Here is a 24131-nt window from a genome sequence, read left to right on the forward strand (position 1 = left end):
ATGAGACAAAGCCGATCGCGGTACTCCGACAAATTGACAAGATTCTTCGTAGAATGGTTGCGTGCTTAGTTGATAGATCGGCGTGATCGTAGACAGTAATTCTTTCACGAAACGAATGAAAAAAGGTGTGAGATATTTGGTATTATCACGTTAATTATAAAAATATTGTTTAAATAGTAAAAAGGTAGGACCAAACACGAAACATCGAAATCAATCGAATCTGTAGAAAGACCCTGTTTCATGAATATGAGATTCCGTTCCTCAAGCCTAAACACAGAAAAACAACAACTAACACATGGATCAATAAGTCCCGAGACTAACAATGGAAACAACATTTTTTTGCAAAATATTTTTTTTATTCATCAACATAATCACCTTTTAGGGTGATACAATGGTTCCAACGTTTTTCCAATTTTTCAACACCATGTTTATAAAAAAATTATCTTTCGCTTCAAGATAAGCTTCAGTTTCAGCGATGACCTCCTCATTTGAGCCAAATCTTTTTCCCTGGAGCATTTTTTTTAAGATCAGCAAAGAGCCAGTAGTCACTAGGGGCTAAATCTGGCGAGTATGGGGTGTGGGGAAGCAGATCAAAACCCAATTCATTCAATTTCGCCATTGTTTTCATCGACTTGTGGCAGGGTGCATTGTCATTGTCGAAAGCAATCGCGGCAACCACTTGGAAAAAACCTTTTTCATGCTCAATTTTTCATGAAGGATAGTAAATACACTTCCATATGATATCTGTGTCATCTCAGCAATCTCACGGAGCCTCACTTTACGATCTTTCATTAAAATTTTTGTCACTTCACTCACATTTTTCCGGTGTAACGGCTTCCACAGGTCTACCCGAGCGTTCCGCGTCATTTGTGTCGGTACGACCACGTTTAAACTCGGCGAACCACCGACAAATCGTTACTTTTGATGGACAAGAGCCCGGATAACATTTTTCAATCCATTGTTTCGCTTGCACTGTGTTTTTACCCATTAAGAAACAATGTTTTATCAAAACACGGAACTCGGTTTATTCCATTTTTTAAACAAACTACAAAACGACTTTACTCCAACCTCGATAACTCAGCTGTTTCTGGTCGGATCGACTTAAAATTTTGACCCGTTTCAAGCAAAGGTTGGTACTCTAGAAAGACGTGGTTACTGGTTTACTACGAGCGCCATCTCTGCTTTAGTCTCGGGACTTATTGGTCCATGTGTTAGTTCTTCTGTGAACGTATGTGCTGTTGGACATTCGCAGTGTGAGTTTCGCGTTGCATAAAAGTGACTGCATCATCCAGCTTCTGGTCATTTGCATTTGAGGAGAAAAAACAAAAAGTGGACAACGACATTACACAAAATCAGCCGTTCTAATGGCTTTAAATGCTATCTAAGAAGCTATCAAAGTGACTTTCTTTGCAAATCGAAGTTAAAAATCATCATTTTAGTGCAAATCTAGATTAGCTTGATCAGTTTCGTGCACTTTTCGTTGTGCGAAATTCGCTCCAAACGTATGCAAATAAAGCCAGCATACGGCGTATCAATATCGTAGAAAATACCTGAAAGCCTGAAATGAAAGCCGCGATTATATCATTCAGCTGCTGATCGTTTGCGTGCGAGTAACAGAAAAAATACATTTTATCGGCCCGAAAAATGATAATCTGAAATGAAGTAGTCAACCTTAAAATTCTTTACGTTGGAGTAATGGGGAAAAAGAACTTATATACTAACTTACTAACTACTAACTGGTGAAGAGGTATTTTCGAGAACGCTTCTTAAAAATCTTCAAGAACGATTCTTAAAAATCAAATCTTCTTGATTTGCGGTGTCCACTGTATCTCAGCGCACACTAATCAGAAGTGAACAAACGATCGCAGCATAGTTAGAGTAGAAGTTTTTCTGGACCCCAACGTCTCTGTTTGATTCTTTTTAATTTTTTTAAATTTTTGGTGGTTGTTCAAAGTGAAAACTGCGATTTTTCACTAAAAATCCGCCATTTTATAGCTGGTAAACCTCCCCAAAGTAACAAACAACGAAAAGGAAAACGTTGGGGTCTGGTTGTTTATATGTAGAAAGTGTGTGCAAAATTTGAAAAAAATTGGTGCTGTAGTTTTTGAATGTCGATGGACACGGACTTTCAAAACCTGCTTTCGAGGAAAACGCGTTTAAAGGATTTTGTTTATAAAATCAATGGAAACAATTAATTACTCCAGGGAGCCCGTAGGGTAACATTTTCAAACAATCATATTTTTTTCTTTTATAATTTATCATAACGAAACATTTCAAGAATGTTAAGTTCCAAGTTTTGAAGAGAATCGAAGTAGAAATCTTGGGCCTGTGTACCGAGCTCTTGCTACTTCGTAGAATGAGATAGCCATAGATAAAAGTCCAGAGTTTCGAACTATCAAACATCTACCGGCACTGATTACTCATTTTAAGGAAGCCTGTCTTTAGTGAGTTTTCCTCATATAAGTTCACGGCAAGCTCGTCTCAAAGAAGCATGTAGGAGTATGATTAGACTTGGAGTCAAATCTACGGATTTGACCTCAGGAAAAAGTGGCATCACTGGTCACGATCGCGGTTTTGTTGTTCCTCAGCTTACCGTTATCCTCACTTATTTCCGATAAATCAGCTGCAGGGAATCTGTAGACAGCTAAACGTGTGCTCAGATTGATTCCTGAGTCGTTCTATGTGTCTTGTGTTTCGTCATTCAGATGCTCGTTGCTACCACCTCCTAGAACTGCGCGATGCGAACATTGAAATTGAAAAATGGTTGATCAGTTAAACAGTACAAAGCCAAGAAACAAGACGGTATAAGAATGCTTTAATGGTTTAATATATCCACTAGAGTCCTTAAGAAATAGAATATGGCACACAGAAGGTGATCGTAATACTGATAGTTGAAGTTATTCAATTTGCTTGATATGTCAATATTTCGGGGAATCTAGATCTTAACAACAATCTGAAACAAAGTTCTGCGGTGCATGGGTACAGTGCAGATTGCCTGATGGTAGCACCATCAAACTCTGATAAATGACATAAATAAAGAATGTATCGTTTAAAATCCGCTAACTTTAAAATTCTTTAACTTTTGATCCGTAGAGTAAGTTGTTTGAGGAGCGCGAAAGTTTTCAAAAATGCGACGAAAAAACAATGCGTACTCCAAAAAGTATTTTAATCGCGAAGTCTACGGTGTCTGGTATCATAAAACGATTAGGAGAACGTCTGAACGTAGATCGTGTGCAAAGGTTCGAAGAAAAAGCCGACAGGTTACCGCATGGTGGGGCATTCAAACGGAAACCGAACGCCTCTGTTTCCGATGTCTCGCGACGGTCCGACGATCTTCTGGTTAGATTTAGCATCATGCCATCACACGAAGCACCCGCTAGAGCAGTATAAAGCGAATGATGTCGATTTTGTGTTGAAAGAAAAATAGAATAGAATGGAACAATACCTGAGCAGGGCCACCCGCCGAGTCTTTGTGATCTGAGGCTGTTTCCCGCGGACTCATTGAAACGTATAATCGTCGTCTGGAAGATACTAGTGTCATATTTAATCCACCGAACATTGCCGATCGCCAGCTGCAGACTGAATTTGCCAGAATCGACAATTGCGCCCGAAATACACCACTACGCTAACCCTAGTTTTAAGTTAGTCGTTAATTAAAATTAGAAAATGCCCTTGGCATCTTAGAGCTTAAGCATTGTGCCTTTAAATATGTTACTATTGAATAAAAAAAATACCTGAGCATTTCGAAGGAGCACCATAAACAACCAAAAGTAGTGCAGGATGTAGAAGAAATGAAGAAACCGTGGGCTAATATGTAAAAAAAAATAAAGTTTTGAGATTGTGCAGAACTTTATGGCTTTGGTTAAGATACAGGCTCGCGCATTTAGAAGGCGAAATAAATGAAAAGAATCATGCCAAAACTAACTCTAAAAAATTTCTTTTTCGTCCATAAAAATAGGATAATAACCAGATAAAACCTCGAGTTTTGAAAATGAATTTTTTTTAGCAAATTTTTAGCGATACACCCTCTATTAACCAATGATTTTATGTTTCCTTTCAATCCTCTAAGGTGGCCCATTTGGAAAACCAGTACCACTGGTTGAAGAGGCCTATTGTTAAACGTATTTGTTACGGCTGAAATACTTATCTAAATGTTAAAACTAACTGTTCCATTACCGAAATATTTCTCACTCTATGTAAACTTTACTTTTCTTTACGTTTCGAATCATCAGTGCAGAGCAGTTCAAATTGAACTGCTTATTGCAAATTTAAACAGTTCAACTTGAACCGCTGAGCAGACATAAAGTTAATGCTACTTACAATTAGTACCGAAGTACCACGTCTTTCCTAACGTGCCGAATGAAAACGTTGTTTTCGGTTTATACTGGCCGATTCAAGTATTTAGGTCAGGTAAACTACTAACTGATTGATTAATCGGAGTAACCATAAAAGATCAAAGTGACTAATAAAACGAACAAACAAACAAATAAAATCAAAAGGCACTACCGCGCCAATTAATTACTTTCTCATTGCTTGCGGTACACGTAACTGAATGGTAACCAGTCCAAGTAAAGGAATGTACATATTGAATGTCAAATGACGTTTCTTCTATCACAGCATCATCAACGTACACTGCCCATGCAAAGCAAGACCCAATGAAGAAAATGAAGCATAACTGGGGCTACAACCGTTGTTTTTTGCTCGGAATGTAAAACTTAACATGAACGCTCAACAAGGCCGAATGTCAATGTCTGTCAGGAGAGTCTGTATTTCGAGCAGCCACTTCGATCCTGTGTCTCCAGCAATCACGTAGCGTTCAAACTGCCGAGGACTACGCATATGAATTGGAGTCAGTGCTAAAGACAGAAGAGTAACTTGGAGCAGCGACTCTGAAGAATGGCTTTAGGAAGCAGTATTACGATGAGCATCTGAGTGACGAAACATTAGAGCAATACCGGAATCAATGTAAAGATGGGTCTACACGGCCTTATGCCACACAACACCGCAAGCCAAAAAAAAACGGAATCAATCTGGGAGCACACTCAACCGACGAAAAACTAATCTTGTATTTAAGCTCGTTGGAGACCGCTAATAGCACAACGCAGAGACGAGTTTCAGCACGGAATCGTGTGTACTGAAGACTTAAGTCAGAATTACTCTTCGGTTACAAAAATGCTTTACAATTAAAATCTACCCACCATTGTGAACAAAATTTGGATTCTTAAATCCCACGGTGCGAAGCTGAATCAGACGTATTGATATCGAGTCATTCCCAATCGAATTCATTTTCTTACCGAATTATTTATTTTGTCACGTCGTATTGCGGCAGCTTTTCTAAAAGCGCTTGCGAAATTATATCATGGCACTTAGTTTGGTTCTGACGAATTAAATTAAAAATAAATCCTAGAAAATTAATTTATCAATCCGCGGTATCCTTCGCAACATGCATATTTAACTATCAGATTTTTAAGTTTGACTTTACTCAAATAATAAACTCTCAATAGCTGTCGTATTTGGAAATTAATACGCTTCAAGAAAACTTTATTCGTCTCGAGCACAGCAAGACGACGGCATCGGGCAAAAGTAGCAGTGCCGGTACTATCATCAGCATCTGGTGCCATTTTTCATACATTTCTTTTGCCTGAATTACGTATTCTTAGTCATCTTAATTTACCTGCATTGACTGAGTACCTGCAGCTGCACTGGCAGTGATTAAGTTGCTTTTTTGTTTCCGTAGTTAGGAAATCGCAAAATTCGTAAAAGTGATTAAAGTAAATCACGTAAATATGTTTCAAGCTGACTTTGCAGAAACGTTAAAATTGATTTTCTGTTTTGCGGCACATTTCCTACCGGATTCCGATGCAATTTCAGCTCTAAATGTGTTGCACTAAGACCAGAACTAAATCATGTTCTTGTTTGCGAAACGTATGTTCGTCACTACTATTTATGCAAAAATATTAATCAAATAATAGATTTGCCTTAATACGCAAAGTTTGTTGTTGGTGAAGGTACATGCAATCTTGCTTTATGTTCATTTGCATTCGAATTTGTCTTTCCGGAATGGTCCAGCTGTTATAAGACTAGTACATTACGTTGAATGGGCGGTTTCAATTGGTGAATTGGGAGGGCCAAATAGTTTGCTTGCCGCCCGAAAGTGTGTCGTTCCTACAAAAAAAAAGTTTCGTTTTAACACAAAAACGTGCCGTCAGTGGTGAATTCTTGTTGAGAGCAATATTTCGAGCTAGCCGCAAAAAATACATAAATATGTACGTTGTCGGTATAAGTGGATTATTTAACAAAAACCCGACCAAAGTTTGTTCGGTGTCAAACCCAAGGCAGGGACGAGAAGTGGAAATTAATAATTCACAAGCTCAAGCTGAAATTTTCGGAGAGCTTTCGCAACCTGGAAGGATCTATGGCACTACCAAATACGCCAACGGTTGAAAGGAATAGGTGTCTCTTTGGTTTGCTGGCTTTTTGGCTCCTTTGGCTCTGTGTATGTATGTTCACTTGCTTTTGCCTGGAATATAGAAAAACTTCCAGCAAATTCTGACACCGTGTTCTTTCGAGTATTACCTGAAGCACGAATGCAACTTTCACTTTGATGCGCCTCTGTTGAATTAATATTTAGTTTGACATGTTTGAATGACAAAATAGGCAGGATTAAAAAGGAAATATTTTGTCTGGTTTGCAATGCTGGCACCAATAAAGATAACATCAATGGTACTCTATGAGAGTCTTTTAAGGATTATTTGCTAGCGGAATTACTGCAGCATCGGGGTACTGCCAACAGTATATGAAATAGTTGTGATCGATAATCCGATTAATTAGTACGGCAGCACTGAATCCATGTTTATATAAAGATTAACGAGTAAACATTCAGAGGTCCATTTGAGTTTATCAATCAGATGCAAATCAGATTCAAAACGGTGATGATGAGTGATTGATTTGAATGTGCAAATATTGAGCGTGAATGAACATAGCCATTCTACGATGAGACGAAATAGAACTAACATAGAGACAGGAAATGTAGTTATGGCGGATGAATTTTGAAAGAATGTGTGAAATCAAATTTTTCTTCATATCTTCCTCCGATTTTACTTCCTGAAGATTTTCCGAAGCGTCTGCTCCAGCACTTTTTAATTAGTCATAGTTTCGATGCATTCGGGGGATTGAAGCCATTCGGCACCATGTTGACGTCAGTAGCCTTGTTTCACTCGAAAACATCTTTCAAGTAATGGTGTGAGACCAATCCAACCAGAAAAGCGTAGGATTATTGTAGGAAGTAGAAGTTTTTACTTTATATATCTTCATATACATTGATCGTTCTGGTTGTCACAAATGCAGTGCTTCGCTTTCCACATGAGCAAATTGATTACCAAATCATGTATTTTTGGACAAACTGACGCTTTACAGTGCAGCATAAAATCGAACTCGAAAGCAGATAATCATTGAAACGGGAAGAGGCACTTTATAATTGAATTTTCGAATGATGCGGCTGTTCTGATTATCCTTCAGATTTACAAATCGAAGAAACTATCGTACGTAGCACGGTGTGTTTGACGATTTCCTTTCTGATCATTGAAACAATAGCCACTCGTCTAACCATGTGATGTTCCAATAGATAATCAATCCAAAATAGTCTATACTAGACAAACCACAGCAGAAAACACTCAGCAACAAGCTACAGTTTTAGTAACGTAATTGCGAGATTATCGTTCAGTTGTCTTGAAAGGACTGAGCATGTAACGGGACCATTGATAAATGCATGGGAATCCTGTGACTATCTGGCTGTGGCATAGGCGTAATTCAAGAAGAAACCCGTCCAATGCTCATAGCCGGAGTACAGTAAATGGGCAAGCTTCATAAAGTCGTATAACAATGCTCATAAATACTGATTATTATCGTTGCACACCCACACACAGACACACACGGTGTCAGAAGGCAACAGCAGCAGAAAACTGAGGCTTCCTATCTTTACCGGAGGATAATTATACCAATACGACACGAAGTCGAGAGATGGCAGCAAAATGGCTGGTTCTGCCGTGTGCGTGTATATGTTTATGTTTATTGTTCGTATTTCTTGCACAAATGTGGGAGGGATAGGGACTAGTAAATCCAATATGGTGAAACAGGTCCTTAACGATTATTGTATCAATAATAACAGGTCAGTGATTTCTTTACACAGCTTCTCATTGGTTCCCTGAACAGGGGCACCGACTAAAGTTTCACACGGAAAATCCATCAATCACATAATTACAATAATGAAATTGTTGTTTCTTCCCTTGAAAGTTTTAACTGAATTTTTTTAATTGATTTATTGAAATCTCATAATCAGGTACAAGTTGAATAAGTTGAAATTTTCACATACTGTCAATTTTCTCAGAATGAAAGCTAACAAAAAGGATGATGCCTTTTCTATAACACGTAACTGTTTTTATTTTGCCAATACTTTTTTTACGTGAAAATGTGAAGTTCTATTTTGGAGTATTCAATCGTTATTTTCATTATTTTCGGAAATAATGTTCGCACATCTCATTTGAACCTAAGTATGGGAATTTCGTTTCAGGCATTGTTGAAAAATCGAATTTAGCTTTATTTTGAGGTTATTTACCATTATTACCGATCATTTAGGGGTTATCCTAATGTTATTACCGATGCTTCCGGAACCTATAACCGGTGACCTATATAACAGAAGTAAGGTTAAATTGCCGTCATATATATATTCACCAACCAGTCCAAAACAATTTGACACTTTTTTCATACTTACTTGCAAAAAAATACATTTAAGAAATTGGAATATTACTCAATCAAATTTATTGTAAATATAATAATCGACTCAGTGCATCGAGTAGTAGTAACCGACTCAGTGCGTCGAGGAGTAGTCACACTGCGCCTGATAATCATCAACTTAAATCAACTAAAATAACAGGTCTTGTGGTACCACAGATTGCTATTAAATTCCATCCGGATCCGACTTACGGTTCCGGAGTTACAGGGTGAAGTACGTTACAGGGAGTTACAGAGTAAAATTTGAAAACCGTCATTTAAAGCGACGTTGTACAAGATAATCTTGTTGCCGAAACTCCTTTTGCGGATGACCCATCGATGCATGAAGACTGGAAAACGTCAAAACATTCATAAAATCGTATTGACCGACCGAACGCGCGATTCTGTAGATGAAAAAGCTACATTGTTGCTGAGCGCCGCACATGCTTTTTTCGGAACCAAAAACAGACGCGAACGTAATTCGGAAGAGTGCTTGGATATGCTGATACGGTACTGGACTTTTAACGTCGGTTGGCAATTGTTGAAAACATCTGTTACAGACATGTAATATAATAACATACTGTCATTTCATAAAGTTCACAATGACTTTTATTATTAGGGTTTGAGCAAATAATTATGCGATTTTTAACCTTGCAACGCTTCCTTATTTTAGCATAAACACTATACACAGAAACATAGCATCATATGATTATACAATATTGTTTCAGAAAAACATTCTGAGCTATGCATTTCATGCAGAACTAATGATGGTCTAGATGGCGATTTCGTAGACGCAGTGAAAGAAACGATACTCGATACCCAAGCTTGATTTTGAAAACATCATCGAACACAGAGACATGTGCACGAGTTTTCAACCGTGTTGAAAAAAACAAAAATTATGATGCCGGTACGAAGGTCTGTTTTCGGTGTTTGGTTTTGATTGCACTCGATACAAAGATTGAGAAAAATCATAGCTACTTTGCTGGAAGTATGGCAGAAAGAATGAAATAATTTCAATGAGTTTATTTTTTCGGTCGCAACGAAATTTCATGCTTCAGGATGTATTTGAAATTTATTCAGCAATGCCATGTTGACGGAGTAATATCATCAATAAAAACAGCAAATGTTTTCAACATATGAGCTTTGATTAATAATAATTATAATGATAAGAAAAACATGTTCAATCACATAGCTTCAGTAATAGAAGCGCAGGCTTCTATTTACTACGCTAATTCAAACACTTCATTCAAACGCTGCGCCTGCTGTGTGTTTGAAACTGCCAAACCCTGCGCTCATGTCACTTGTATGAATTAAATTCATGTAAAAAAAAGTGGCGGTGGAGTTTTGATTGCCTGTCGCTCCAAGTTCAACTCTCGTTTACTACCTGTCTCAAACTGCTCCAGTGTTGAACAAGTCTGGGTCTCTCTCTCTTTCAAACTTTAAACTGTTTATCTGTGCGATTTACATTGCTCCTGATCGTGTTAATGATAATGATGTAATTAGTCAACATCTCAGTTCACTATCATATGTAACTGAATTAGTTTCATTGAACGATAGGATTATTGTTCTAGGCGACTTCAACCATTCTGGCATCAAATGGACTCAAAGTCCGTGCAATTTCTTATATCCTGATGTTGCATGTTCTACATTAACTCAGAGCACCTCAAAACTTCTCGACGGCTACAATATTGCGGGTCTAGTTCAATTAAACAACCATTACAACTGTAATAATCGTATGTTAGGTCTCTTTTTTGCCAGCCTAGAGCTATCCCACTTGTGTTCTATATTAGTTGTTACTGATCCTCTCGTTAAAATCTGTCGGTATCACCCACCTCTGCAAATAACCATTGCAGAATGTAAGAAACATGTTATAATTTTAGGAAAACTAATTTCGTCGCAATGAATGATTTTTCTCTAACTTGAATTGGAACTCTTTGTTAATCGATAGAGACTGCAATTCGGCTGTCTTGTTATGGACGCATGTCATATCCTATGCTATCGACCAGTTCACTCCTAAAAAAGTACTTCGTTAGCCAACCTATCCACCATGGTCTAATTCATCTCTGAAGTACTATAAATCTACAAAACGTTCGGCATTCAGAAAACTTACTAAGCGTCCATCTTTCACTCTCAGAGCGTATTACGTACATTTCAACAATAGATACAAACGTCTGAATAAAATCCTTTATACTGCCTTCCAAGTCACATTCAGAACAATCTCAAAATCAAACCAAAAAACTACAAGGATCAGCCCCATGGGGTTGTTCGAGCCATTGATGTGGAACAAGGCAACCAAAATTTCTAATGATCGACATTTTCAATTAATGATCCCACTTTTGAATCCGCAAATGAACGATAATCTGCTTAGATTGATCTTTATTAGGAACCAACACCGAAAATAGACTCTATTTTTCGCAATTTGTATTTGTTTTGTAGTCAACGAAATTACATCAATAGCCCAAATGTATGCAATTATATGTTTGTATATGCTTGCGATACGGATATCGATATTTAAGCTTCTCTTCGCCAAGCTTGTGTTTAAGTTTTGTATGCACGCAGCTATTTTTATAGCGTTTCTGAACCGTTACCTTTCTGCCATTTCGGTTGAAGCGATATTTTTTTTTGTTTCTATTATAGAGGCTTTAACATTAATGTCATTCACCTCTTCGGGCCAGAAAAACTTTCTGAATCTATGTGCGGGGTTGGGAATCGAGCCCAGGCGGGCTGCATGAAAGGCATCGACTTACCCATCACACTATACCCGTCCCCTCGGTCGATATTTTATTTCTCATTATCAATCGAGTTCATCTTATATAAATTAGAAATTTATTTTATGCACTCAAAATTTACCCTGTGGTAGTTGTTAATTTCTCAGGCGAAACGACAAAACATGGGATTTCATCCAATCTTGCATGACACAAGATCAGAGCATACCAATTAAAGCTTCAAATCGTTTTATGGCACTTTCTGTCTTACTGTCTAGCAGCAACCTAGCTCTAGCATGCTTCACGCAGGACTGAAACGTTAGCTATTTTTTTTTTGCATAAATATCTGTTTATTCATCTTATTTTTGTGTATTACATCAACATTTTACAGTACAAGTGTTTTGACCCTTTGGCCTTTCATCTTTGTTGTTCATACGATTCGTTATTAATAATAGGTGTTTTAGTTACTCTTGTTTTACATACTAATGTTAATTCATAATATTTATTTTAATTATTAATAAAATATTTACCTACTTATAACTATCCCTAACCTAATACGTACAAATTTTGAATTATTTGTATTTCAGAGATTGAGCACCTCTCTTCAAATTTCGTGCAGTATTGTTCGAATTTTTGTTCTAGTATATCCAGGGAGGCCATCTCATGTACTTCACTAGTCCTTGTCCAAGGGGGTAGATTTAGAATCATCTTTAAGATCTTACTTTGAATGCGCTGAAGCCTAAGTTTGTGTGTTCGTGCACAGCCCCGCCAAACAGGGACTGCGTATTCAATTGCGGGGTAGATGATTTGTTTATAGACAGCCATCTGATTCTTCAGGCATAGTTTAGATGTTCTACAAATCAGCGGATACAGAGACCTAATTAGTATGCTGCATTTTTGAACGATTTTATCAACATGTGACCTGAATATCAGATGTCTGTCAAAGGTGAGTCCTAGATAGATAACTTCGTCGGACCATTGGATGACCTCATCACCGAATCGTATTCTGCATTCGTCTGATGGAACAAGTTTTGGAGATCTTGAATGTGGAAACAAGATGACCTGAGTTTTTGCTGCATTGATCACAATTTTCCAGCTTGTAAAATATTCCGTTAAAGCGTCCAGACCTGTCTGTAGTTTATTCTTGAGAGCATTAATGACACGACCTTTGTAAAGAATGGCAGTATCATCAGCAAATTGTGACAGAACACCACCACCCGGAAGAGGTGGGATGTCTGATGTAAAAATGTTGTATAGGATGGGACCTAGGATACTTCCCTGGGGTACACCAGCAGGAATAGTAAATCTTTCTGAAAGTGCATTATTCAGAGAAACCTGGAATGCTCTATCTGCAAGATAATTTTTGATAATTTTAATAAGATACATGGGAAAATTATACCGATGCAGTTTGAACACCAGTCCATCGTGCCACACATTATCGAATGCCTTTTCAATATCCAATATTGCCATGGCAGTCGTTTTGGACACTGATTTGTTTTGCTGGATGACGTTGTTAACCCTTGTGAGTTGGTGGATGGTGGATCTTCCTTTCCGGAACCCAAACTGTTCTTCCAGAAATATATCCTGTTCATCTGCGAAAGCAAGAATTCGTCTTTGTATTGACTTTTCAAACAGCTTGGATAGGGCAGAGAGTAAGCTGATGGGCCGATAGCTCTTGGAAAAGGAAGGATCTTTCCCCGGTTTCAAAACTGGGATAACTTTAGCTAACTTCCACATTGAAGGGAAGTAACCAAGCTACCAGCACCTGTTAAAAATTTTAGCTAAGAAGACAAATGAGCGAATACTCAAATGTTTCAGCTCAATGTTGAATGTGTTGTCGAAACCGGGGGCCTTCATATTTTTGGATTTTTTCACAAAAGCCATCAGCTCATTCGCATTGACTCTACTTTCCTCAGGAATCAAGCTGTCGGATTGGTCAACCTCAGCTACGCTATCAGCAACGGCTCTTTCATGTGGACTAACAATGTTGAGTCCTAAATTGTGAGAACACACAAACTGCTGGCCTAGCGCATTTGCCTTCTCTACTGGTGTGATTAAAGGTATTCCTTCAGCTGCGTCCTGGGGTGACATCAGAGGAGGAATAGGCTTCGGTTTTTTCTTAAGCACCTTCGTTAAGGACCAGAAGGGCTTTGAATGTGGGAGAATTTCTCGAAGCTTTTGCTGGAAGTTCCTGTTGCGAAGCTCAGATATCCGTTGCTGGATTATCCTAGTTAAGTTGTTATAAGTAGTCTTCCTATCTAGGATGCCAGTTCGTTGATACTGCCTCCGGTAGATATTCCGAAGTCGGATGAGTTTCTTGGTGACACTGTCGATTTGAAGAGAGGAACTCGGCATATGTTGTACCGGAACCGTCCTATCACGAGCGACTGTGATTGAATGCTGGAAGGAAGATAGGGCCGCATCGATTTCCATCGGGGAATCAAGTGGCAGATCGATATTAATAAGTTGGTCGGCGATTTGTTGAAATTGGACCCAATCGGTGCGATAATAGTTCCTCCGAGGTTGAATAGGCACTGTTTCTGGTGAAGATCCCAACGTCAATATTACTGGAAAGTGATCAGAAGAGAGCTCGTTGAAGACAACCGGAGAGCTGTCTATGGCGATGTTGCTGATGAATATATCCAAAATGGAATGAACTCCCGATCTGGAAAGTCGCGTTGGTTGATCCGGAGCGAAGATGTTGTATTGTCCAGCTTCGTAATCTTCGGCAAGTACGAATCCGTTTCGATTCTGTCTTCTGTTTCCCCACAGCTCATGCCGTGCGTTCAGGTCCCCAGCAATGATGAATTTGTTCTGTCGTCGAGTGAGCATTGCCAGATCTCGCGTCAATGATGCACACGTACCATCTCGAAGATTGGTTTGTTTGGGGCAGTACGCTGCAATGATGATGATGGGTCCCATCGTCGTTGTAATCTCAATTCCGATGGCTTCTATTAGTTGTAGTTTAAAGGCTGACATAAGCCTATGCTGAATGGATCGTTTAATGGCAATGGCAACTCCCCCTCCTCTTGTAGTTGTCCTGTCGAGCCTGTGAATCCTGTAATTGGAAATAAAAATAGAAATTTCAGGTTTAAGATGAGTTTCAGTTAAAATAGCAATATCGGCATTCTTCTCTTGAAGAAAGTCGGACAATTCAGCAGTTTTGCTCCTGAGTGAGCAAGCATTCCAATTTACTATAACCAACTCATTATATTGCATATTCGATGATGAATTTGCCTAAGGCGTTGATTTGATCTAACCGCGTTCTGCAGTTTCGTAGTTTTGTTGTCATTGTTTCAAAAATGACGATCAGTTGTTCAGCAGAAAATAAATCACCAGAGTCATCCTTTGCTTGTGGTTGATTATTGCCCCATCCAGGAGGGATTTTTGAGGAAGATTCTTTTTGTGATCCAGCGGTTGAATCTTTTGGGTTGCTGCGAGGAAGTGGCGGCAAATTCGGAATATCCCTCTTCGGTGGGAGCCGTGGGAAATTAATTTCATCCTTCTGTGGAACATTCTTGCGCGTTGATTGTTTACGGGACGCCTGTTGTCGAATTGTTGTGAACTCAGCACGTTTGGGACACGATTTGCTAGTAGATGGATGGTCGCCATCACAGTTCACACATTTTACAGCTATGTCATCTAGTAAGCAATCGTTGGTATTGTGTGATTCGGCACATTTCCCGCACCGACTTTTCATGTGGTAATTCCTCGCTCCATGGCCGTAGTTCAAACAGTTCGTGCACTGTGTGACATCCCGATGTACCGGTTTATACTTTTGCCATTCGATGATTATGTGAAATAACGATTTAATCGTTTTCAGTTGACTCATGGTGATGGAGCCCTTCTCCAGATGAATCAGGTACAGTTGATCTCTAAACTTTTTGTCCGTATTATGTCGTTTCATTTTAAACACCATCATAGGCTTTAGTCCAGCCTCCGACAGTGCCTGCTTTAGTTCGGCTTCCATCATGTCGGGTAGTCCTCGAAGTACAACCTTCATAGGTTTGTTGGCGGCAATATCGTGTGTGAAGTATTCCGCTTTTGTCTGCTTCAGATAACATTCCACTCCTTTGTAGTGGTTCAAAGCCGGACCAGTTATTTTGTAGCCTTCAGTACATAAACGGATTGTTGCCTGTAGTCCTTTGCTGATCAGTGTGTTGAAATCCGAGCGTAGAGTTGGTGGGAAGCCCTTCAGGTAGAAAGGCGGCATTTTTTCCTTCTTCTGCAGTTCCTCTTCGACATCAACTGGCAGATCAGCATATTGGTTTTTACTCAGCAAACGGTCGTTTACCTGTACATCACTTGGCTTCAGACGCTTAGCATCCTTTGGATCCTTCTCGGATCTATGGCGGTTTTTATCCATAGCTTGGGTAGGTAGACAACTGCGAATAAAAAATAAAATAAAATCGAAATTAGTCGTAGTAGGGTATTCGTCTATCCACATCGAGTGTTAGATGACGAATGAAACGTTAGCTATAATTTTGCTTATATTTATAGCTTCGCGTGCTTCCAACAGCTTCGCTTTTGCATCGATTGACCAATCAGAAAGATGATTTCCCTTTGATATATCGCTTACTCCTTCAAAACCGTCGACTATGGCAGGGAAATCCGTTATGCCGGAGATTTTCTGCAGACAAAATAGGACACTGCTAGCTATTAATCAACATTTCAATGACAATTAAAAATACATGGCTATGAACATTCAAATCAATACGTAGAAATATTTCCAATCAAATGATGACATAATATTAATAATTGATACAAAATTGGCTGAGCTGTAATTGTTCAAAACCTGACCACATTTCTACGTATATTTTTCTTGAGTTTCTAATTTGCACCCCTATACAGAAAACAAAAATGTGTTCCACATTAAAAATTCCGGAAGTACGTCAACGAACAAAGGAAGGAGACAGAAATACCTACCATCATGACACTCAACGATGCTGAAGCATCCACCACACTCGACATTTGCTACTTACTTCAGTAGCGTTTTTTCCGCTGAGAACTTAACCTCTCAACAAGTCTCTGAAGCTGCCAAAAATGTCCCCATTCCTTCTCCAATAGGTCGTCATTCTATCATCACACCTTCCACTGTTAGATCAGCGTGTTTAAAATTGAAGCTCTCATCGAGTGCTGGACCAGATGGAATTCCATCCATTGTGATAAAGAAGTGCTTAGATAATTTATTACTACCTTTATCATTATTGTTCAATTTATCTCTACACTCTGGTTCTCTTCCTGATCGGAGACCCAACATGGCTTCATGCCTAAGCGACCAACGTCAACAAATCTAGTATCTTACACGTCCTTCATCATACGCACACTCTTAGAAAAAATGAAATTTACGTTTGACGTAAATTCAAGTATGCCGTAATTTCTTCGGTGATGACATAATATTACATCTACTAACATGTAAATATAAATTTTGCGTCTGTAGCGATGTAAACTTCAGCTAAATTAACTGTGCAGTTATTTATATGACTTATCTTTAAATGCTATGTATTGTGAATGTAAGTGAATCGAGACGCTCCTTTTATGTGCATCTAAGAAGATGCATCATTTTTTAAGTGTGTACGTTACAAGCTCGTCGGCAAGTTGATTCTACGTACATCGACTTTTCCGCCAAGATTAACCAAATTAATCAAATTTTGATTTACAAACTTGAAAGACTCCGATTTGCTGGCTCTATTCTTGACTGGTTACAATCGTAATTGACCGGCCGTGAAATGATAGTGAAGATTGGTGATTGCACGACTTTACCTTTCACCGTCAGCTCTGGTGTCCCTCATGGTAGTCATTGTTATTCTTTCACTCAGAAGGACCAAGACAAAACCCCTAGTCCCTGGTCAAGCCACGGGGGCGGTCTGGGGCGGGCTTCAACTACCTCTTTTACTATGGCTAGCTCGAGTTTGAGAGGCTTTATTCTCAAGGTCGGCTTCAAGGGGCGTGATCAGAAACACTTTTTTTTGTTTTACAATATCTACATTTATTATCTACTATTTGTATATGTGTGTGACCGGGGAGGAAGGGTACTGGCTACTTTGACGATGCTATTGATCGGTGATGTTGTTGACGTTGCTGCTGATCCACGGCCGACGTAATCGTAGATTCACGCACGCTCAATTGGAAATCGTTTTGCTGCTGACCGATATTTCGAATGATGGTGGAAACGATGAATAGTTTGTTCGCTCGGGTCCGTTAGGGAACTAACGTGTTCAACCTAACCCTGATGCCCAAATTCCTGCTCGAACTTAATGGGTCCTGATGGTTTCATAGGGGAGGTATGAGGGTTTTGTCATAACAGGGCCATAATTTTTTACCTGACGCGTCTCAAATTCGGCTTATCAAATCTTTGTTCACTATTTGGATTGTCAGAAATAACTTGGTAGATATCTAATTCTGTACTTTTTACACTACGTTTAAGTAAACCGTCTTAAGTGCTCGGTGTCTAAAGCGGAAAAGAGCGACTTATACTCCTTAGCCCATTGCTATACCTTGACTATCACCTAACCCCCCCCCCCTTTCCACCTCTTTTCCCCACCATTAACACTTATTTCCTGATTCCATCCGTTAATCCAATGCCCATACCTTCCTGTGTACAGTGTTTGGTGTTATTTGCATTACATTCTTTTTTTTTAAACTGGCCGTTATTTGGAAGTAAAATATTGATTTAATTCTAGCTCTATAAATATTCATATTTTTATACAATTTTCCTACATATTTATTTAATTTAATAACCTAGATATTTACCATAATTGAATGTTTTATTTTAGCCAATGTGAATCTCTTCTGCTGTGCTCGGAATTAGATCCTAAGGTAAAGCACCCGAAATGGTAACATCATCTAGGACCGATCCTAATTTACCTAAATGATTTGAATTTCTCAATAGAATGCATGAAGTTATCTTTTGCGGATGATTTTAAGCTGTACAAAGTTATTGGAAATACTGAAGACTGCAAATTTTTGCAAATGCAATTGGACAATATTTCAAACTGGTGTGAAGTCAACAAGTTGATACTAAACCCTTCAAAGTGCTTCATTATCTCCTTCAGTCGCAAACGCTTGATTGTGAGCTTCGATTATATTATCTCAAATACAGTTTTAGATCGAAGATCGTCAGTCATGGATCTAGGAGTTTTATTAGGTTCCAAATTGACTTTCAAGGAGCAGAGAGAATTCATTACTGCTACAGCTTCTAGGCTTCTCGGTTTCATTTTTGTGTTTCCAAGGATGTTGACATTATTTACTGTCTGAAAGCACTTTACTGTAGCGTGATACGCTCGACTCTAGAGTATGCATCTGTCGTTTGGTAACCTTTTTACCATCGAGACATCCAACGCCTTGAATCAATCCAACGCAAATTCGTCCGTTTTGCACTTCGTTGTCTTCTGATTTGCACTTCGTTGCAAGCTGATTGACCTAGATTTGCTCTCTGTTCGACGTGACGTAAGGACGTAAGGTCATTTTTATCGCTTATTTACTACAAGCTCGTATAGACTGTTCAGATCTTCTACAATTGTTGCACTTGGATATTCATTGCCGTACTCTTCGTTTCCACCCATTGCTTAGAATACCCTCATCTAGAACTAACTACGGTTATTATGAACCTTTGACTAGTATGTGCCGCCTATTTAATAATTGCTCCAATGTATTTGACCTTCATCATTCTCGTAATGTTCTAAAAAGGCTGTTTCTCAGTTATCTGTCTCAATAGGTTCTAGTAACTAGAATAGTATGTTTAGTATTAGTTTTCTCTCATCATTGTATAATTTCTAAGTTTTAGTTTTTAGTTATTATGTATTATGTATCATTTGGATCATTGTAATCTGTTGATGCAAAAGATGAGGAGGTTTTATGCCTGTTGGAGAGAAAGTTTTAGCTAGCTCCACTGGGTTTTTCCCTGCTCCACAATAAACAATAAACAATGTCAAATAGCGTTTTGTTGGGTGTAATCAAAATAATGCATTAAAATCATCATCAGCACAACCAGCTGGAGTTCAAATGAATTTTTTGTCGCTATAACCACTATGCGTTGTGAAATATTTTTTAACTAACTTTGCAACTCTCACGCATATAAATTGACACAAATTAAACATGTACATACTCCTTTAATATTTTTTATTACCTGTAACTAGATTCCCCAAAGATACAAAATTGACTATTTTCCATGATTGAAAATCTCATTGACAAGCGTTACCCTTAGCTATAAATTCCTGTATGATTACTGTTGTCATATATTTTCATACCCCTCAAAGATTTTAGACGTATATCAATCGGCACTCATGTTTAACCCAGATCATATGTAGTTTTCCTCCACAATGATCAAAGCTGATCGAATTATCCACTGATTGATCTAACATGAATCAAGAATCAGCTTATCTCGAAATTATTACCGATACCGATGGAAGATCAGTAACGACATTTATCGATGTGATTTAAAAATCTTAAAAAGTTCAGATCGGTAGTGATGTTTATTGGGAAATATCACAAGCGATCTTCTTCAGCAGTGACCTCGATTTGACGATCTTTCAATCTTGATTTTCCCAGCCCTGCCGTTTAGTTCTTTTCTTCATTTTGTATCTACCAGCATTATCGTATCCTAGTACCAGAAATTGCCACTGATGTTTGTGACACTGACTTCATTTTGTTTTATCAACTAACCAAATCTGAATTCCCCAAATCTGTTCGCCATGGCGACCACCGGACGGACCCAGCCGGGAGTAATTATTTATTGCTCGGAAAAGCACAATCCGACAGTAAATTTCACACAGCAATCAAATTTAATTAGTAAATTAACGCACGTGGCCACGCTGTTTCTGGATGCTGTGTGCGTTTCACATATTCGACCCGGCTGTTGATTTGATTGGTGCGGTTGCACTGTGTGAAGTGGTGCAAACAACAATCGGCAATTGAACATGGAATCAGCTGCTGGACTGCGTTATCCACCAGGGTGTTGTGGTGTGAATGCGAGCGAACCGCAATTTAATCTGGAATGCTCGATTCGATGGCAAATATTGAATGCAAACCTTCTAAGGGTTATTAGCGTCGGGTAGTATTTGCTGGATTACTGGGATTATACAGTTTGGGGTTGACGAAGCGTTTCCGGAGCATCGCTTCTGATTGTTACTGTGGTTGAAATTAGCCGAACACTACAGTGTTATAAAAATAGCATTTCTTTTTTTAAATTTACCATGTTGGCTCATGGGAAGAAGTGGTTTAGCTATTAATGAACTCTCAGCTGATTTATCAAAGATATGTCGGAATCAGTCGGAATGCTGAGGAACTGTTAAGTCACTGACAATGATCAACCGGTCAGAGTGATTTTATCACAGTCATTTCATTGTAGTCGTTTTAACGGGTAGGGTCTAACACTTTAGAAAAATCATTTATTATTTTCTTTATATTTTCTTATAGTGAAACATTTAAAGAATTGTCTGTGAAATTTTCAATCCTTTTAGATCGAAACTGTGGAAGTTATTGACCTTTATCTATGGCTTTCTCATTCTACGTAGAAGCAAGAGGTCGGCGCACAGGCCCAAGATTTCTACTTCGATTGACTTCAAAATTTGACAAAACATTCTTGAAAAGTTTCGTTATAATGATTTAAAAAAGAAAAATATAATTTTTTGAAAATGTTAGACCCTGGAGTAATAAATTGTTTCCATTGATTTTATAGACAAAAAACTTTAAACGCGTTTTTCTCGAAAGCAGGTTTTAAAAGTCCGAGTCCATCGTCATTCAAAAACTACCGACCAATTTTTTTCAAATTTTGCATACACTTTCTGCATATAAAAACCAGACCCCAACGTTTTCCTTTTCGTTGTTTGTTACTTTGGGTAGGTTTTACAGCTACAAAACGGCGGATTCTCTCGTGAAAAATCGTAGTTTTCACTTTGAACAAACACCAAAAATTCAAAAAATTCAAAAAAAAAATCAAACAGAAACGTCGGCCTAGAAAAATTCCACTCTAACTATGCTGCTTTGATTTATTCACTTCTGATTAGTCAGCGCTGAGATACAGCGGACACCGCAAATCATGATTTTTAAGAAGCGTTCTCAAAAATACCTCTTCACCGACTTATTTATTATTTCATAATAACACTCGTAGGTTTCCAAACTCTCACTTTGATCTGATATATGGATTCGAAGGCCGGGTAGGGTCTAACGCTTTTGCAAAATCTTTTATTTTTTCTTTGTATTTTTTATATAGTAAAACTTTTCAAGAATACGATTTGTGTTTAAGTCATTGTTAAGATATAGAGCCGTCTTGAGCTTGTTTTAAATATGATCAGTATTGTCAATACTTGCATATTAGTCCCATATGGAAAATCGGCATGTCGAGAAAAAGACGATTAAAATTTTATTTCCGATTTTTTCTAATTTATTGTACTAATTCATAGTATTATTACATGAAATATCGATAATACATCTTTGCTATTCCAATTATTAAAATTTGCACTGAATCAGTCCCATTCAGTGCAAATTTTAATAATTGGAATAGCAAAGATGTATTATCGATATTTCATGTAATAATACTATGAATTAGCACAATAAATTTAAAAAAATCGGAAATAAAATTTTAATCGTCTTTTTCTCGACATGCTGATTCAGTCCCATATGCGGGTACTTTACATATGGGACAGGCATGAGTTGATATTTTTTCACATTTTAGTGAACAAACCCTTAACTTTTATTTCAATTTCTGAGAGTGTATTGAGAATTAATTTCATTCCTCAGGCTAACACAATATTGGCGAAAATCAATATGGGACTGATATGCGAGTATGGGAGGAGTATCTAACGGGGAAAACAGATTGAATAATTGCATTCACATAATATTTTTTCAATCTGTTTTAATGTGGAACACATTTTTGTTTTCTATATAGGCGTGCAAACTAGAAACTCAAGAAAAATACACGTAGAAATGTGGTCAGGTTTTGAACAATTACAGCTCAGTCAATTTTATATAAATTTTTAATATTTTGTCACCATTTGATTGGAAATATTTCTACGTATTGATTTGAATGTTCATAGGCATGTATTTTCAATTGTGTATCATTGAAATGTTGATTAATAGCTAGCAGTGTCCTATTTTGTCTGCAAAAAATCTCCGGCATACCGGATTTCCCTGCCATAGTCGACGGTTTTGAAGGAGTAAGCGATATATCAAAGAGAAAGCATTGCTCTGATTGGTCAATCGATGCAAAAGCGCAGCTGCTGGAAGCACGCGAATCTATAAATATAAGCAAAATTATAGCTAACGTTTCAGTCCTACGCGTAGCATGCTAGAGATAGATTGTTACTTGACAGCAAAGCAAAAAGTGCCATAAAACGATTTGAATCTTTGATTGGTATGCTCTGATCTTGTGTCATGCAAGATTCGCCTGAGAATTTGCAACTACCCCAGGGTAAATTTGGAGTGCATAAGATTAATTTCCAATTTATATAAGATGATCTCGATTGATAATTAGAAACTCGCTTCAACCGAAATCGCAGAATGGTTGTAATGGTAGAGAAACGCTATAAAAATAACTGATTGCATACAAAACTTGAACACAAGTTTGGCGAAGAGAAGCTTAAATATCGATATCTGTATCGCAAGCTTAAATATCGATATCCGTGTCTTGTACAAACATATAATTGCATACATTTGGGCTATTTGTTTAATTTTGTCGGCTACAAAACAAATACAAATCACGATAAATAAAGTCTATATTCTGGGTACGCGTGTTCGGTTTTGGTTCCTAATAAAGTTCAATCTAAGCAGACTTTCATGCATTTGCGAATTCAAAAGTGTGACGCTTGATTGAACTGTTTGATTGTAGATCATTAGAAATTTTGGTTGCCTTGTTCCACATCAATGGCTCGAGCAACCCCATGGGGCTGATCCTTGTAGTTTTTCCGTTAGATACTGATTATATTTTTCAAGATGGTTTTGTAAAATTTTCAAGACTATCGGAACAAAACTCTTGAAATTATGGGCCTTTATCTTTTCTTATATCATACTGCGAAGAGGCAAGAGCTCGGCGCACAGGCCCAAGAGTTCTGCTTCGATTGACATGAAAAACTTGATGGAAACATATACTAAAACTACGTTGCTTTGATTTTTTGACATCTGATAGTTTTGCACTGAGTCTGTCTTGTCTGTTATGTTATGTCTTAATTTTTTTCACGAGAATATAGAAAATTTTGTTTGAATGATGCTTTGTATTACGCAAAATATTTTAATTATTTTGTTGAGAAAAATCGCAAAAATTGTGATTTTTTTTTATCCGAATCCATCCGAATTCATCCGAAAACTTATTCATAATGGGAGTCTTATTTATGGTAGCGGAAATACAATGGTAAATTTTTAGCGAAATGTTAGTTTTTAAGCTTTTTCTAGGCAGCCGGTTGCCGGGAGAAAAACATGGATTTATTTCAATTGAAGGCCAATCACTCCAAAACTATGATAAAACTATGCTGCGATAATGATAAAAAAAGATTTTTGTTAGCTTATTTGATTATTTTCTGACGAGCCGATTCATACGAACAAATATCGCTCAGGTTTAGTGATCCTCGGTTCGTATGAAACTTTGTGCTCAGTAACTACTCTCATCCTTAAGGTACACAGAAAGAAATTATGAATTTTACAGGGGACATAATTCTTCAAACG

The 24131-nt window shown here is 37.9% G+C and overlaps 1 protein-coding gene across 5 annotated transcripts in view; it reads left to right on the forward strand.

Annotated features, from left to right (window-relative positions):
- The window catches only part of LOC131425201 (irregular chiasm C-roughest protein-like), a 402826-nt gene that overhangs the window by 100559 nt on the left and 278136 nt on the right, over positions 1–24131 (forward strand). The gene's annotated exons all lie outside the window — the stretch shown is intronic.

Source organism: Malaya genurostris, chromosome 1 (assembly GCF_030247185.1).
Source record: "Malaya genurostris strain Urasoe2022 chromosome 1, Malgen_1.1, whole genome shotgun sequence".
In the NCBI taxonomy this organism is placed as follows: Eukaryota; Metazoa; Arthropoda; class Insecta; order Diptera; family Culicidae; genus Malaya; species Malaya genurostris.